This window comes from Anomaloglossus baeobatrachus, unplaced genomic scaffold, assembly GCF_048569485.1.
Source record: "Anomaloglossus baeobatrachus isolate aAnoBae1 unplaced genomic scaffold, aAnoBae1.hap1 Scaffold_74, whole genome shotgun sequence".
Taxonomy (NCBI): Eukaryota; Metazoa; Chordata; class Amphibia; order Anura; family Aromobatidae; genus Anomaloglossus; species Anomaloglossus baeobatrachus.
The window spans coordinates 484,758-498,581 of NW_027445118.1; the positions used below are offsets into that span (position 1 = coordinate 484,758).

General features: G+C 48.7%; 1 pseudogene; it reads right to left on the reverse strand.

The window, feature by feature from the left end:
* Positions 1-9,887: 9,887 nt before the first annotated feature.
* Positions 9,888-10,093, reverse strand: LOC142287659 (U2 spliceosomal RNA; annotated as a pseudogene).
* Between the last annotated feature and the right edge of the window lie 3,731 nt (positions 10,094-13,824).

The following is a 13,824-nucleotide window of genomic DNA, read 5'->3' on the forward strand; positions in this document are numbered from 1 at the left end:
TCACACCTCTGAACCTAAAGCCAGGAAAGGTCGTGTGTGACAATGGCCGGAACCTGGTGGCGGCTTTGAGGCGAGGCCAGCTGACACATGTTCCATGTGTGGCCCATGTGCTCAACCTCGTGGTTCAGCGGTTTCTAAAGTCATACCCAGAGCTGTCTGATCTGCTGGTAAAAGTTCGCCGCCTGTCTGCACATTTTCGAAAGTCACCTACTGCTTCAGCCGGCCTTGCCGGCTTTCAGCGCAGTTTGCATCTTCCGGCTCACAGACTGGTGTGTGATGTCCCCACGCGTTGGAATTCAACTCTGCACATGTTGGTCAGGATATGTGAGCAGAAGAGGGCAGTTGTTGAGTACCTGCATCACCTAAGCCGTCGGGAAATGGGTCAAACTCCACACATAACACCTGAGGAGTGGAGATGGATGTCCGACCTATGTACCATCCTCCAAAACTTTGAGGACTCCACCAAGATGGTGAGTGGTGATGACGCCATTATTAGCGTCACCATACCGCTACTCTGCCTTCTAAAACGGTCTCTGCTCAAAACCAAACATGATGCATTGCAGGCGGAGCGCGATGAGTTGCAGCAAGAAACAGTAGTGGGTGTGGGTGATAACACACAGCCCAGCCTCGTCTCATCACAACGTGCAGTGGAGGACTATGACGAGGAGGAGGATGAAGACATGGAGCAAATCTCCGGCCAAATTGAGGATATGACATGCACACCAGTCATATCCTCGGTTCAGCGTGGCTGGCCAGAGGACAGGGTAGATGAGGAGGAGGAGGAGGAGGAGGAGGAGGACAGCATGTTCAGTCAACGTGTTGGTCAGGCTACTGAAGTCCTGGCTGTTAAGAGTCTGGCGCACATGGCTGACTTTATGGTAAGCTGCCTGTCTCGTGACCCTCGCGTTAAGAACATCTTGGCCGACAATCATTACTGGTTGGTAACACTGTTAGACCCACGCTACAAGGAGAACTTTATGTCTCTTATTCCCGAGGCGGAGAGGTCAACCAAAATGCAGCAGTTCCGGAAGGCCATAGTCACGGAAGTAGGCAAAGCATTTCCCTCACAAAACGCTAGCGGCATAGGTCAGGAATCAGTGGACAACCAAGGCGTACAGCCGAGAGAGGCACAAGTCCAATCCGCCAGAGGTAGGGGAACAGTCTTTAAGATGTGGGACAGTTTTCTCAGCCCCTCACGTACCACAGCCCCTGAGGTGCGGGGTAGTGCCACAAGAAATCCTAAGTTTGCCCAGATGCTCAAGGAGTACCTTGCAGATCGAACAACTGTACTCCGACATTCCTCTGTGCCTTACAATTATTGGGTATCCAAGGTGGACACGTGGCATGAATTGGCTCTCTACGCCTTGGAAGTCCTGGCCTGCCCTGCCGCTAGCATTTTGTCAGAGCGTGTTTTTAGTGCCGCAGGTGGAATCATTACAGATAAACGCACCCGCCTGTCAACTGAAAATGCTGACAGGCTGACTCTGATCAAGATGAACAAGGGTTGGATTGGGCCAGACTTCACCACACCACCAGCAAATGAGAGCGGAATTTAAAGTTTGTAACGGGAATTTGCCATGTACCTCCAGTCACCCATGGGTACACACTTCTGGACTTTGGATAATCGCTGGACTGCTCCTCCTTCTCCTCATGCGCCACCATGATGACCGTTACAAGAGTTAGGCCTTTGTTTCAGGTATACCCCCAGTGGTAAATTTTTTCGCCCATTCTTTGCAGAATGGACATTACAACGACAGGAGACCCGCTCCTTTGCAATGGGAACAATGTTTTGAGGCCCTCATGCACGTCTCTATGCAGGGACAACGTGGAGCCTCCCAATTTTTGGCTGCCCTGCCAAAGGGCTATACTATAATACACCCACTTCCTGACAATGGACACTTAATGTTTTGAGGCCCTCATGCACGTCTCTATCCAGGGACAACGTGGAGCCTCCCAATTTTTGGCTGCCCTGCCAAAGGGCTATACTACAAAAGACCCACTTCCTGACAATGGACACTTAATGTTTTGAGGCCCTCATGCACGTCTCTATCCAGGGACAACGTGGAGCCTCCCAATTTTTGGCTGCCCTGCCTAAGGGCTATACTATAATACACCCACTTCCTGACAATGGACACTTAATGTTTTGAGGCCCTCATGCACGTCTCTATCCAGGGACAACGTGGAGCCTCCCAATTTTTGGCTGCCCTGCCAAAGAGCTATACTACAAAAGACCCACTTCCTGACAATGGACACTTAATGTTTTGAGGCCCTCATGCACGTCTCTATCCAGGGACAACGTGGAGCCTCCCAATTTTTGGCTGCCCTGCCTAAGGGCTATACTATAATAAACCCACTTCCTGACAATGGACACTTAATGTTTTGAGGCCCTCATGCACGTCTCTATCCAGGGACAACGTGGAGCCTCCCAATTTTTGGCTGCCCTGCCAAAGGGCTATACTATAATACACCCACTTCCTGACAATGGACACTTAATGTTTTGAGGCCCTCATGCACGTCTCTATCCAGGGACAACATGGAGCCTCCCAATTTTTGGCTGCCCTGCCAAAGGGCTATACTACAAAAGACCCACTTCCTTCCAATGGGCACTTCAGGTTTACAGGCCCTCATGCACGTCTCTATCCAGGGACAACGTGGAGCCTCCCAATTTTTGGCTGCCCTGCCTAAGGGCTATACTATAATACACCCACTTCCTGACAATGGACATTTAATGTTTTGAGGCCCTCATGCATGTCTCTATCCAGGGACAACGTGGAGCCTCCCAATTTTTGGCTGCCCTGCCAAAGGGCTATACTACAAAAGACCCACTTCCTTCCAATGGGCACTTCAGGTTTACAGGCCCTCATGCACGTCTCTATCCAGGGACAACGTGGAGCCTCCCAATTTTTGGCTGCCCTGCCAAAGGGCTATACTACAAAAGACCCACTTCCTTCCAATGGGCACTTCAGGTTTACAGGCCCTCATGCACGTCTCTATCCAGGGACAACGTGGAGCCTCCCAATTTTTGGCTGCCCTGCCTAAGGGCTATACTATAATACACCCACTTCCTGACACTGGACACTAAAATGTTTTGAGGCCCTCATGCACGTCTCTATCCAGGGACAACGTGGAGCCTCCCAATTTTTGGCTGCCCTGCCTAAGGGCTATACTACAATAGACCCACTTCCTTACAATGGGCACTTCAGGTTTACAGGCCATCATGCACGTCTGTATGCAGGGGCATTGGTGAACCTCACAATTTTGGACTGCCCTGGCAAAGGAAAATACTACAAAGACTCAGATCCTCAAAATGGGCACATTAGACTCAGAGGCCTTTATGTACGTCTCTTCTCAGGGACATCGGAGTGCCACACAATGTTTTACGTAAAATCTTTCATGTATTGATCTCAAAAAGTAACATACATTAGCTCTATCTCACTATTGGTTATGTGCCCTTAACATTTCCGCTATGAAAAATCATTTTGGTGTCATTTTGGAAGGTTTTCTGGTGAGTCCGTAGAAATGGCGTAAAACGCGGACAAAATTATTTACAGCTGTGACTTTTGAGTGATAAATGCTTCAAGGGGTCTTCCCCATGCTGTTGCCATGTCATTTGAGCACTCTTCGGAGACTTTTGTGCCATTTTTAGGGTTTCTACATGCTGCCGGTGGTCATTTCACAAAAATACTCGGGTCTCCCATAGGATAACATTGGGCTCGGTGCTCGGGCCGAGTACACGAGTATCTTGGGAGGCTCGGCCCGAGCTTCGAGCACCCGAGCTTTTTAGTACTCGCTCATCACTACTAATAAACCTAAAAAATAAAAATAAATTGAATAAAAATCATGAATGTTGTGTTATAACAGGAAATTCGGTGTAAGAATGAATATCCGGGATGAGAGTTCAGCGAATGAGTTATAGAAATTGTTACAAAAAGGAGTGTGTACGGTTTATGCGTAAATTTTCAGAATGCGTACATGAAAATTATATGTATGTGAGAATGTCCCCCATGCTTTGTAAAAAGTTATTTATGAAAATGTAAATAAAATATATAAAAATGCCTAATTATTTATAATTTATGAGAAAGATATATATGTATGGAAGAATGTTATAAGGTGTCCAAGAACCATAAAGAAAAAGGGTGCATATATAATGTTAGAGGTCTAGAGTTCCACCAGGCTATATCACCCCTAAAGAAATAGAAAGAAGACCTTACTACCTGTGTACCCCAAAAAAAGCTATATTTCTTAGCCAGGATTATGGTGGAGATATGCACAAGTGAAATAAGAATATAAAGTAATACAATAAGATTATAAAACCAATATGTGTGCATTCATGCACCACCCGGTACGCTACCCTTGCCAAATTGCTCACTCTAGATCCCCACACGATCCATGAAGCCGTTCCCCCGGTCACACCGCCTGCTGCCGGTTCCCACTCATCCCTGGGGGAGTTAGGCGAGTGGTATCGAGAGCTACATGTCGGCACTGATGATACCCCCATACACCACAAGGAAGGGGTATACCGGGTGGTACAGGAGTATGAGCGGGTTTTTAGCAAGCACCCTCTAGATTTTGGGCAGATTAAAGGGGTTCAACACCACATCCCTACCGGTACACACTCCCCTATTAAAGAGAGATACAGGCCTATTCCCCCTGCGCACTACCAATGCGCCAAAGACATGTTGAGGAACATGAAGGAGGCAGGGGTTATTAGGGACAGCTGTAGTCCCTGGGCCGCTCCGTTGGTGCTGGTTAAGAAGAAGGATGGCACCATGCGGATGTGTGTGGATTACCGGAAGATTAACCAGATAACGCATAAGGATGCTTACCCTCTGCCCCGCATCAAAGAGTCCCTGGCCTCGCTGAGAACCGCTAACTACTTCTCCACCCTTGACCTCACCAGCGGGTACTGGCAGGTGGCCGTGGCACCGGAAGACCGAGAGAAGACTGCCTATGGGACCGTTTTGCTGTACTTGGATGATGTGATTGTGTACTCACAGACGTATGAAGCCCACCTGGAGCACCTAGCCGAGGTGTTCGCGTCCCTTGCCAAGTATGGGATGAAGTTGAAGCCCTCAAAGTGTCATCTGCTGAAACCCAGAGTGCAGTACCTAGGACATGTGGTTGGTGCGGAAGGTGTCGCCCCCAACCCCGAGAAGATCACCGCCATCCAAGACTGGCCGAGACCGACCACAGTGAGGGAAGTGAGGCAGTTTCTGGGCCTGGTGGGATATTACCGTCGCTTCATTAAGGGGTACACAAAGATGGCTGCCCCCATGCAAGACCTCCTCGTAGGACAGACCAAGGGTGGTAGATCCCTAGTAGCCCCATTGGTGTGGGAAGAAAAGCATGAGGAATCCTTCCGCCAGCTGAGAACAGCCCTGACCGGAGAGGAAATCCTAGCGTACCCTGACTACAGCCGCCCATTCATCCTCTACACCGACGCCAGCAATGTGGGCTTGGGGGCTGTTCTATCCCAGGTCCAAGACAGAAGGGAAAAGGTAATAGCTTATGCTAGCCGAAAACTCCGACCGACTGAGAGGAACCATGAGAACTACATCTCCTTCAAGCTTGAGCTCTTGGCACTGGTGTGGGCTATCACCGAGCGGTTCCGCCATTACCTGGCAGCAGCCAAGTTCACCGCGTACACAGACAATAACCTGCTGACCCATCTAGATACGGCCAAGCTGGGCGCGTTGGAGCAGCGGTGGGTGACCAGGTTAGCCAACTACGATTTCACCATCAAGTACCGGGCCGGCCGTACCAACGTCAATGCCAATGCACTCTCCCGGATGCCCCACCTGTCGGAAGAGGGGCCAGAGGATGATGACCTCGAAGAGATCGAGTTGCCTGCATTTCACCGGCCATTCACTGAGAAGGTGCACGTCTACCAACAACGGGTGAACCTGGATCCGCTGCCCCAACAGGACTGGCAGGAAGCTCAGGACCAGGCACCTGCTGTCCGCCTGGTCAAGACTCTAGTGGAACAGGGTTCTGCTGGGATAGACCCTGCTGCCCCTGCCGAAGCCCAACGTCTGTGGCAAGAACGGACCCGGCTATACCTACACCAGGGGAAGTTGTATCGCGAGCTGATTAATCCAAAGACTCACAAGAAGATCCGCCAGCTGGTGATTCCCCAGGCTAACGTGCCCACCGTCCTGCAAGCATACCATGATGGTGCAGTGCACTTCGGGTGGAAGAAGCTAGAGATGTTGTTAAGAGAGCGGTTCTATTGGAGTGGAATGCGGGAATCTGTGGAGGCCTGGTGCCGAGAATGTGGCCCTTGCGCATTGAGAAGGAAGGACGAGGCCAGCCAGAAGGCACCCCTACACCCGATCATTACACACCAACCGCTGGAGCTGGTTGCCCTTGACCATGTAAAGCTCACCCCCAGCCGAAGTGGGTACACCTACGCTCTGACCATCGTAGACCACTACTCGAGGTTCCTGGTGGTTGTCCCAGTTAAGGACTTAACCGGCCGCACCGCTGCTAAGGCTTTCCAGGCTTATTTCTGTTGACCGCATTGGTACCCGGAGAGGGTGCTTACCGACCAGGGTCCGGCCTTTGAAGCAGAGGTATTCCAGGAATTCTGCCAGTTGTACGGCTGCAAGAAAATCCGGACCACGCCTTACCACGCCCAAACCAATGGCATTTGTGAAAAGATGAACCACTTGGTCCTGGGCCTCCTCAAGACGTTACCACTGGAAGAGCGGAACCTGTGGCTGGAGAAGCTACCTGACCTGGTCGATATGTACAACAACATCCCTTCCAGCTCTACGAAATGCACTCCAGCATACCTGATGAGAGCTCGTCCCGGCCGGCTACCAGTGGATCTGGAAATGGGCTTGGAAGCTTCAGAAGCACTCCTGTCGACAGCTGAATGGGACACTCGGCGGAGGACACAGTACCGACAGGTCCAGGAGTATGTTGAAAAGAACTTGTGCCGGAGTCGGGGACAACAGGAGCAGTGCTTCAACAAGAAGGCGCCTGCCGGTTCCTTCCAACCTGGGGATGTAGTGCTGAAGCGGAAAAGAAGGGCCCACAAGCTGGATGATCAATGGGAAAAAACCCCGTATGTAGTCCAGCCCACAGGATGGGAGAATGGGAAGGCCTACCAGATCAGCCGTGACCAGGGGGGGACTTTGGCCACGGTTTCCCGAGACCACCTGAAGAAGTGCCCACCAGCATTGAGAGTAGCGGATGAGGCTCCAGTTCCCAGTCCAGTGGAGAAGGAAAAAGAGGTAATCCACACCATGATGGGTGATTTTCCAGCAGACTGGCCTACACAGAACGGTGCGGTGATCCTTCCAGTGATACTGTTCCCACAACCCGTGGATGAAGAAATGATGGAAACGGTTAACCGCGAGCCAGTGCCCAGGGATGTACCTGTACCCAGCTCCCCTACGCCTCCGCCTGCCCCACATGATAGCAGGGAGGAGGAACTGACTGTTCCCTCTGCCCCACTGCCTGTCACCACTGACACCGGACCCCGAAGGTCCACTCGCCCCAACCTAGGTAGACCCCCACTTAGGTACAGGGAAACTACTCTTTAAAAGGGGGGGGCTTTATGTGTTGAGTGTACCAGTTTGAAAGTTTTAAATGATAAGTAAAGATGATCAACCAAAGAAGTTTACCTGATTGAACCGTGATTAAACCGGCCGTTGCCGGCAACTGTTGTCCCCGTAGGGACTGTGCAACCATTGCGTAAGGAACTGCTTACGGACAAGCCCGAGAACTTGCAGGGCAACCACAAACTTAGTGCAATGTAAATAAAAATGTTTGTTGGCTTGACACCGTTACCGCCTCCGGAGAGGCTGATTTGGGAGGATGGGCCTGGAGGAAAGGGATGGCCTAGGCCCGCCACTACCGTAACCGGTGGCGATCCTCCGGGGGTTCAGGGGTCCCCTTGGACGTGGGCCCCCTGAAAGAGACAGAACCCGCTCGGGCAACTTGGTGCTGGACTGGGGTCAAGGGGTGCTGCCCGCTTCTTAGGGGCAGCATCAGGGCCAGGTTGTTTGGGTGGGAGAAGAGCGGAAGCTGTACCGTTGTAAAATGTTTATGATGCTTTTACATGTTTTACCGTTTTATTCTTTTTCAGTTGTGAAAATAAAACCGGTGATGGACGGGCAGCCCGCGGACGGTCTGCATTTTACTATAGGGGAATGTGGCGCCCTGGACAAGCCAGGTCGTCACAGGTACTACACCAACACACTCTACACTCCGGCTAGGCACACCGAAGCTAAACACAAATCCTAGTTGCCTTCCTCCAGGGGCTGATGTCCACACCAGGGGGTGGGCCAGGCGGTTGATCCCACCCACCGAGGAGTTCACAGTCCTGGAGGCGGGAAAAGGAGTCAGATTAGAGATCAGTTTTGGAGTTAGAGAAGTGAAGAGGAGAGGAGACTGACCGTGTCCGGGTGTGTGGCCCGGGCACTCAGCAAGGTTGGCAGACGGTGGTGACCTTCTGCAGGAGAGGCTGATTGGAGTGAACCGTACGGACCGGGGATGGGCGGTGGCCCGCCGGTACCAGATCGAGGAGTGAAGAGAAGCCAGCACCATCCGGCAGGGCCTACGGACCCCGACCAGGCTAGGAGTCGCCGTAAAACCGGTCAAATCCGTTAGCGACAGGAACCTCCAGGGTTTCCCAGCAGTCAAGACCCGATTGAAGGCAACAGCTCACACCGTAGAGGGAAGCACAGTCACCGCCAAGGCTACAGTTCCCAGGGCCAGAGCCTGCGGGCAAAAGGGGCTCCCTCAGCATCCATCCAAGCTGGGGAGCGGGTTACCGGTGGGAAGCCCGCTAGATTTTGGGGGAATAAAAGGGGTCCAACACCACATCCCCACAGGTGCACACCCACCCATCAAAGAGAGCTATAAGCCAATACCACCTTCACATTGCCAGTGTACCAAGGACATGTTGAGCAACATGAAGGCGGCTGGGGTTATCCGTGACAGTTGTAGCCTTTGGGCAGCTCTGTTGATCCTGTTAAAAAAGAAGGACGGCACCACTCCCCGTATTGAGGAATCGCTAGCTGCATTGAGAACTGCAAATTATTTTTCTACCCTTGATCTCACTAGTCACTATTGGCAAGTGTCCGTTGCTGAGGCAGACCGGGAGAAGACCGCCTTCGCCACCCCTATGGGTCTCTGCGAGTTCAAAAGCATGCCCTTCGAGCTGTGCAATGCGCCAGGAACCTTCCAGAGGCTGATGGAATGCTGCTTGGGACAAGATTTTAGGGTGTATAAAAAGGGAGATTATATCCCGTGATCCCAACGTATTGTTACACCTCTATAAATCACTTGTAAGGCTACATCTGGAATATGGGAACCAGTTTTGGGCTCCACATTTTAAAAAGGACATTCAGAAGTTAGAGTCAGTTCAAAGGTGGGCAACTAGACTACTACAAGGAATGGAAGGCCTCCCATATGATGACAAGTTGAAAAAGTTATTAAGTGATTATTGGCTGCAATGGGGCTTTCTGGCTGGTGCCAGCCTCTCTTCTTAGCACACAGGAACCACAATCCCTACACCATGCTTCAATGGATTCTCTCATCCCAGCCCAGTAAAACTACATATTTTACACAGTCATAAGCAGCCAAAAGGGATCTATTCTATTCAATTGCAAATGATCTAGATAAGACTGAGAATAAGATACTGCACGGGACATAGCAGAGTTGGTCAAGTTGAGTGGAGATGAGTTTGCTATTTGGCACAGCTTTTTGCATCAATAAAGCAAGTAAAAGGTGTGAAAGATAAAAAAAAGGGTGAAAGTGTGAAAAGTGAATTGGCCAAATTGAGGTGCATATAAAGTTTTTGCTTTCTTTCAATTCACTAATGGGGCTCATTTGAATCAGGTGAATTGAGTTCTGCTTTTGGAAACTGGGTTAAGAAGGGGTGCACCGGTCCTGGAGGTACTGCAATACCAGGTCAATGCGTGGAGTGGACAGAGCAAGATTTTTTCCATCTCCTTGTTCTAAAAATCCATTTAATATATGGTCCCCAGAGAGGGGACGTATCAGATATTAAACTGATAAGAACAGATTTAATTTTTTTTTTTTCTGTTTATCAGTAGGACTTCAAAATAACAAAGGTGATCACCTCCCGTTGCCTGGGAACCGTCCAGGCACAAGAGGGCTATGTGTCACCAGAAGGCGCACACACTTCCTCAAGGCCGGCAGACGTGCAATCCCAGGCACCTTCCAGTACCGACCAAGGTAGCGTCCTCCGAAACTACACTTGATCTTAGCCAAAAGGCCGAGAAGCTATAACCCGAATTGGTTACGGCCTTGAGTGGCACCCTGGCCTATACCGGACACATCTTAGGGAGAGGGAGACAAACCCACGCCTACAGAAGACATTTTGTCACCCAAGCCAACCCTTGAAAAGGCTGTTTTGCAGAGCAAAAACAAGAAGAATGGTGCTTTTTGCAGCCGCCGCCCACTGCAATGAATCTGAATAACTCCTCCTTTTGGACACAAGCACCTCCCCTCCCCCTTGCAGTCTTTCCAATTCATGATACAAAAAGACGGACGGACAGGACAGGACAGGACAGGCTGCCTGACTTTCCGTCACTGCCACCCTTTGCCATCCTTGCCCGTAGAAAGCCCTTTCATCATCCCCAAACCCTAATCTTTTCCCTTCCCTTCCCAGATGCGTCTCACTCCCTTTCATTAGGAAGTGAGCGCAGCCTTTTCTCCGTTCTGCACATGCGCGATGTTAAACACAAATGCGCAGGCGTGCGTTCCATTACCCTCACTGCATTCCACTCCCATACAGGAAGTGGGCGCAGCTATTACTACGGTCGCACATAAAAGAACCCACGGCCACCACTGCACATAGCTGACTCCACCACAGGACACCCACTTCTACACCAACGCAGGTAAGACAGGATCGGCACCTCTATGCTCCCGTTACAATCAGGCTCAGTCACCATGTGATAACGCTCTCAACTCTTTAGTTGCAGGCTCCCCTTGCTTCACCTCCACTGGCTGTGCTGCCATTTCCTCTCCCACCTGGAAGGTATACTTTATTCCACTATTTTCCTGTTTCTCTCTTCCCCCTTTTCCCATAACCTACTTTTATCTGCATTTGTGGGGTATCTATATGCTATTTACATCATAGTTTTATTCATTAATATGGAAGGGAAGAGTGCCCATGAGAGTGTTGAACTGCGGAGAGCAAGAGATTAAGCTGCTCCGATTTGCCACCATTGATAAGCTGTTCTCAGTAGATACACATGCTATCCAAACAGCAGCATCCACCATTGCTTCAGCCCACCCATTCAGTGACAGCTCACCAAGTCAGCCAGAGGAGTGGTGTAAGGAATTACACGTAGGCACTGACTCCACACCTTCACATCACAAGAAGGGGGTCTACAGGCTAGTGCAAGAATACGAGCAAGTCTTCAGCAAACATCCGCTAGACTTTTGAAGAATAAAAGGGGTCAAACACTACATCCCCACAAGTGCACACCCACCCATCAAAGAGAGATATAAGCCAAAACTACCTGCACATTACCAGTGTACCAAGGACATGTTGAGCAACATGAAGGAGGCTGGGGTTATCCGTGACAGTTGTAGCCTCTGGGCAGCTCCGTTGGTCCTGTTAAAGAAGAAGGACAGCACCACTCCCCTGTATTGAGGAATAGCTAGCTGCATTGAGAACTGCAAATTATTTTTCTACCCTTGATCTCACTAGTCGCTATTGGCAAGTGTCCGTTGCTGAGGCAGACCGGGAGAAGACCGCCTTTGCCACCCCGATGGGTCTCTGCGAGTTCAAAAGCATGCCCTTCGAGCTGTGCAATTTGCCAGGAACCTTCCAGAGGCTGATGGAATGCTGCTTGGGACACCGAAACTTTGAAACGGTACTGCTATACCTTTATGATGTTATTGTTTATTCTAAAGCAAACAAGATTTTAGGGTGTATAAAAAGGGAGATTAGATCCGGTGATCCCAACGTATTGTTACCCCTCTATAAATCACTTGTAAGGCCACATCTGGAATATGGGGTAAAGTCCTGAGCAGGTTGATAACCATTGGTTTGAGCATGGTAGGGTGTAGTGCGCATCTTCCTGCATCGGTAAAAGCTGCAGAAGTCCTTGAAGATTTCCGCTTCAAAGGCTGTGCCTTGATCTGTGAGGACTCTCTCTGAGTAGCCATGAGGTCTGCATAAGTGTGCTTGGAAGACCTTCGCTGCAGTATGGGCCATTAGATCTTTGACTTGTACCACAACCATAAATCTCGAGTAGTTGTCTACCATCGTAAGTGCATACGTGAGCTCGCCTCGATATTCTGCAACAAAACTCCCTTTTTCGATTTCAGTTTCAGCAAACACTCCTCTTCCTGTAGAAAATATTTATCATTACCTAAGACAGTCATTCTAATGCATGACAATATTAAGGCAATTTAGTTAAAACTTGTTTTAACTCACCTTTAAGGGGATTGATGTATTTCATGGTCAATCCAGGTTTGTCAGTGATGGCACTGACATAATGTATGGCGTCTTTTTCGGGCGTTATCCTTTGCCTTTTCATTGTGAAAATCCAGTTGCCTATATCAAAGCAAATTCTACTACTTGTAAAGTATGCAGAAAATGAAATGTAGAACATATAACATCAACTGCTTAGGAACGCATCATAGGTTAGTACTTAAAAGGATATTGTCATGTTCTAGTCATAATGCAAGCTGGACATTTTTCATGTTACCCTGTAATCGCCGGCCTGTTCTAATGCTCACAAGCCAAGATATAGGCTCAGCTGCTAAGGCTTCCCTCTGCCTTCTGAATGAAACTTGAATATGTCTGGGTCACTGTGTATATAGCAGGTGCTCAGAAAAAATAAGAGTCAATTCAATAGAAATAGCTCTGGCACACTATAGTGATCAATAACGTAAGAAAAGAACTCTTGGAATGCTGAAAATTCTTTATTTGTGCAAAAGGATAATTCATCCGTTTCGATCTTGTTTTTAGGTCTTTATCAAGGATAAAGTTATCTAAGATCATAAAGGGTTACAAAACCATATAAACACGTAATTAGTACATAGTACAACATAACAGTACAATATATTGCTACTTGAGAGTACAATGGGTCAAATGACCATGATGCACATACAAAAAATTTTTCCAAAGCCATAGTGAAAACATTTGTACTGAGGAAAGAAAATTTCCACATGACCTATCTGGAGAAACATTCTGGATCAAACAACCAAAAATAGTCAAGCAGGTAAATACACACCTATATGGATAACAGGATTATATGTGTTTAATTGTATAGCGTCATTGCCATTAAGGTACAAATGGAAAACTTGCAATCCTATATAGTGAAGGAAATGAACACATATCATATCAAAGAACACAGGAACATGGGTGTGAGAAAAACCTCAATGTTTATACTTTGTTCTTTATAATGGTGTGAACATGTATATGTCTCAGTACCTTATGCACTTGAGAATTCTAGTGAGTAGATCATGAAAGCCTATTTCAGAACTGGAATCGGTAAATAATTGTAGGTGGAATCTAAATGAAAAGATGGTACAAGTGTTATCATGACACGTGGGCTATAACACAATGGACCGTGTGACAAAGAAGAAAGGAGAGAAAGAAGAGGAAGAAAATGCAACTACCTGTAACATTACGTGATAGTCACTGGTAAGTATCACTTGACAATTCAAGTGAAAAAGGATTCCTTTATTAAAGGGTTCTCAGTCGCCTCAGGATCATGAAATACTAGGGTAAATGATATGAGAATAGGTAAGAAGCACCACTAAAGGAAATATGAGATGCAGGACATATATCTATAAACCCCTGAACTACATGATAGAAATAAAAAG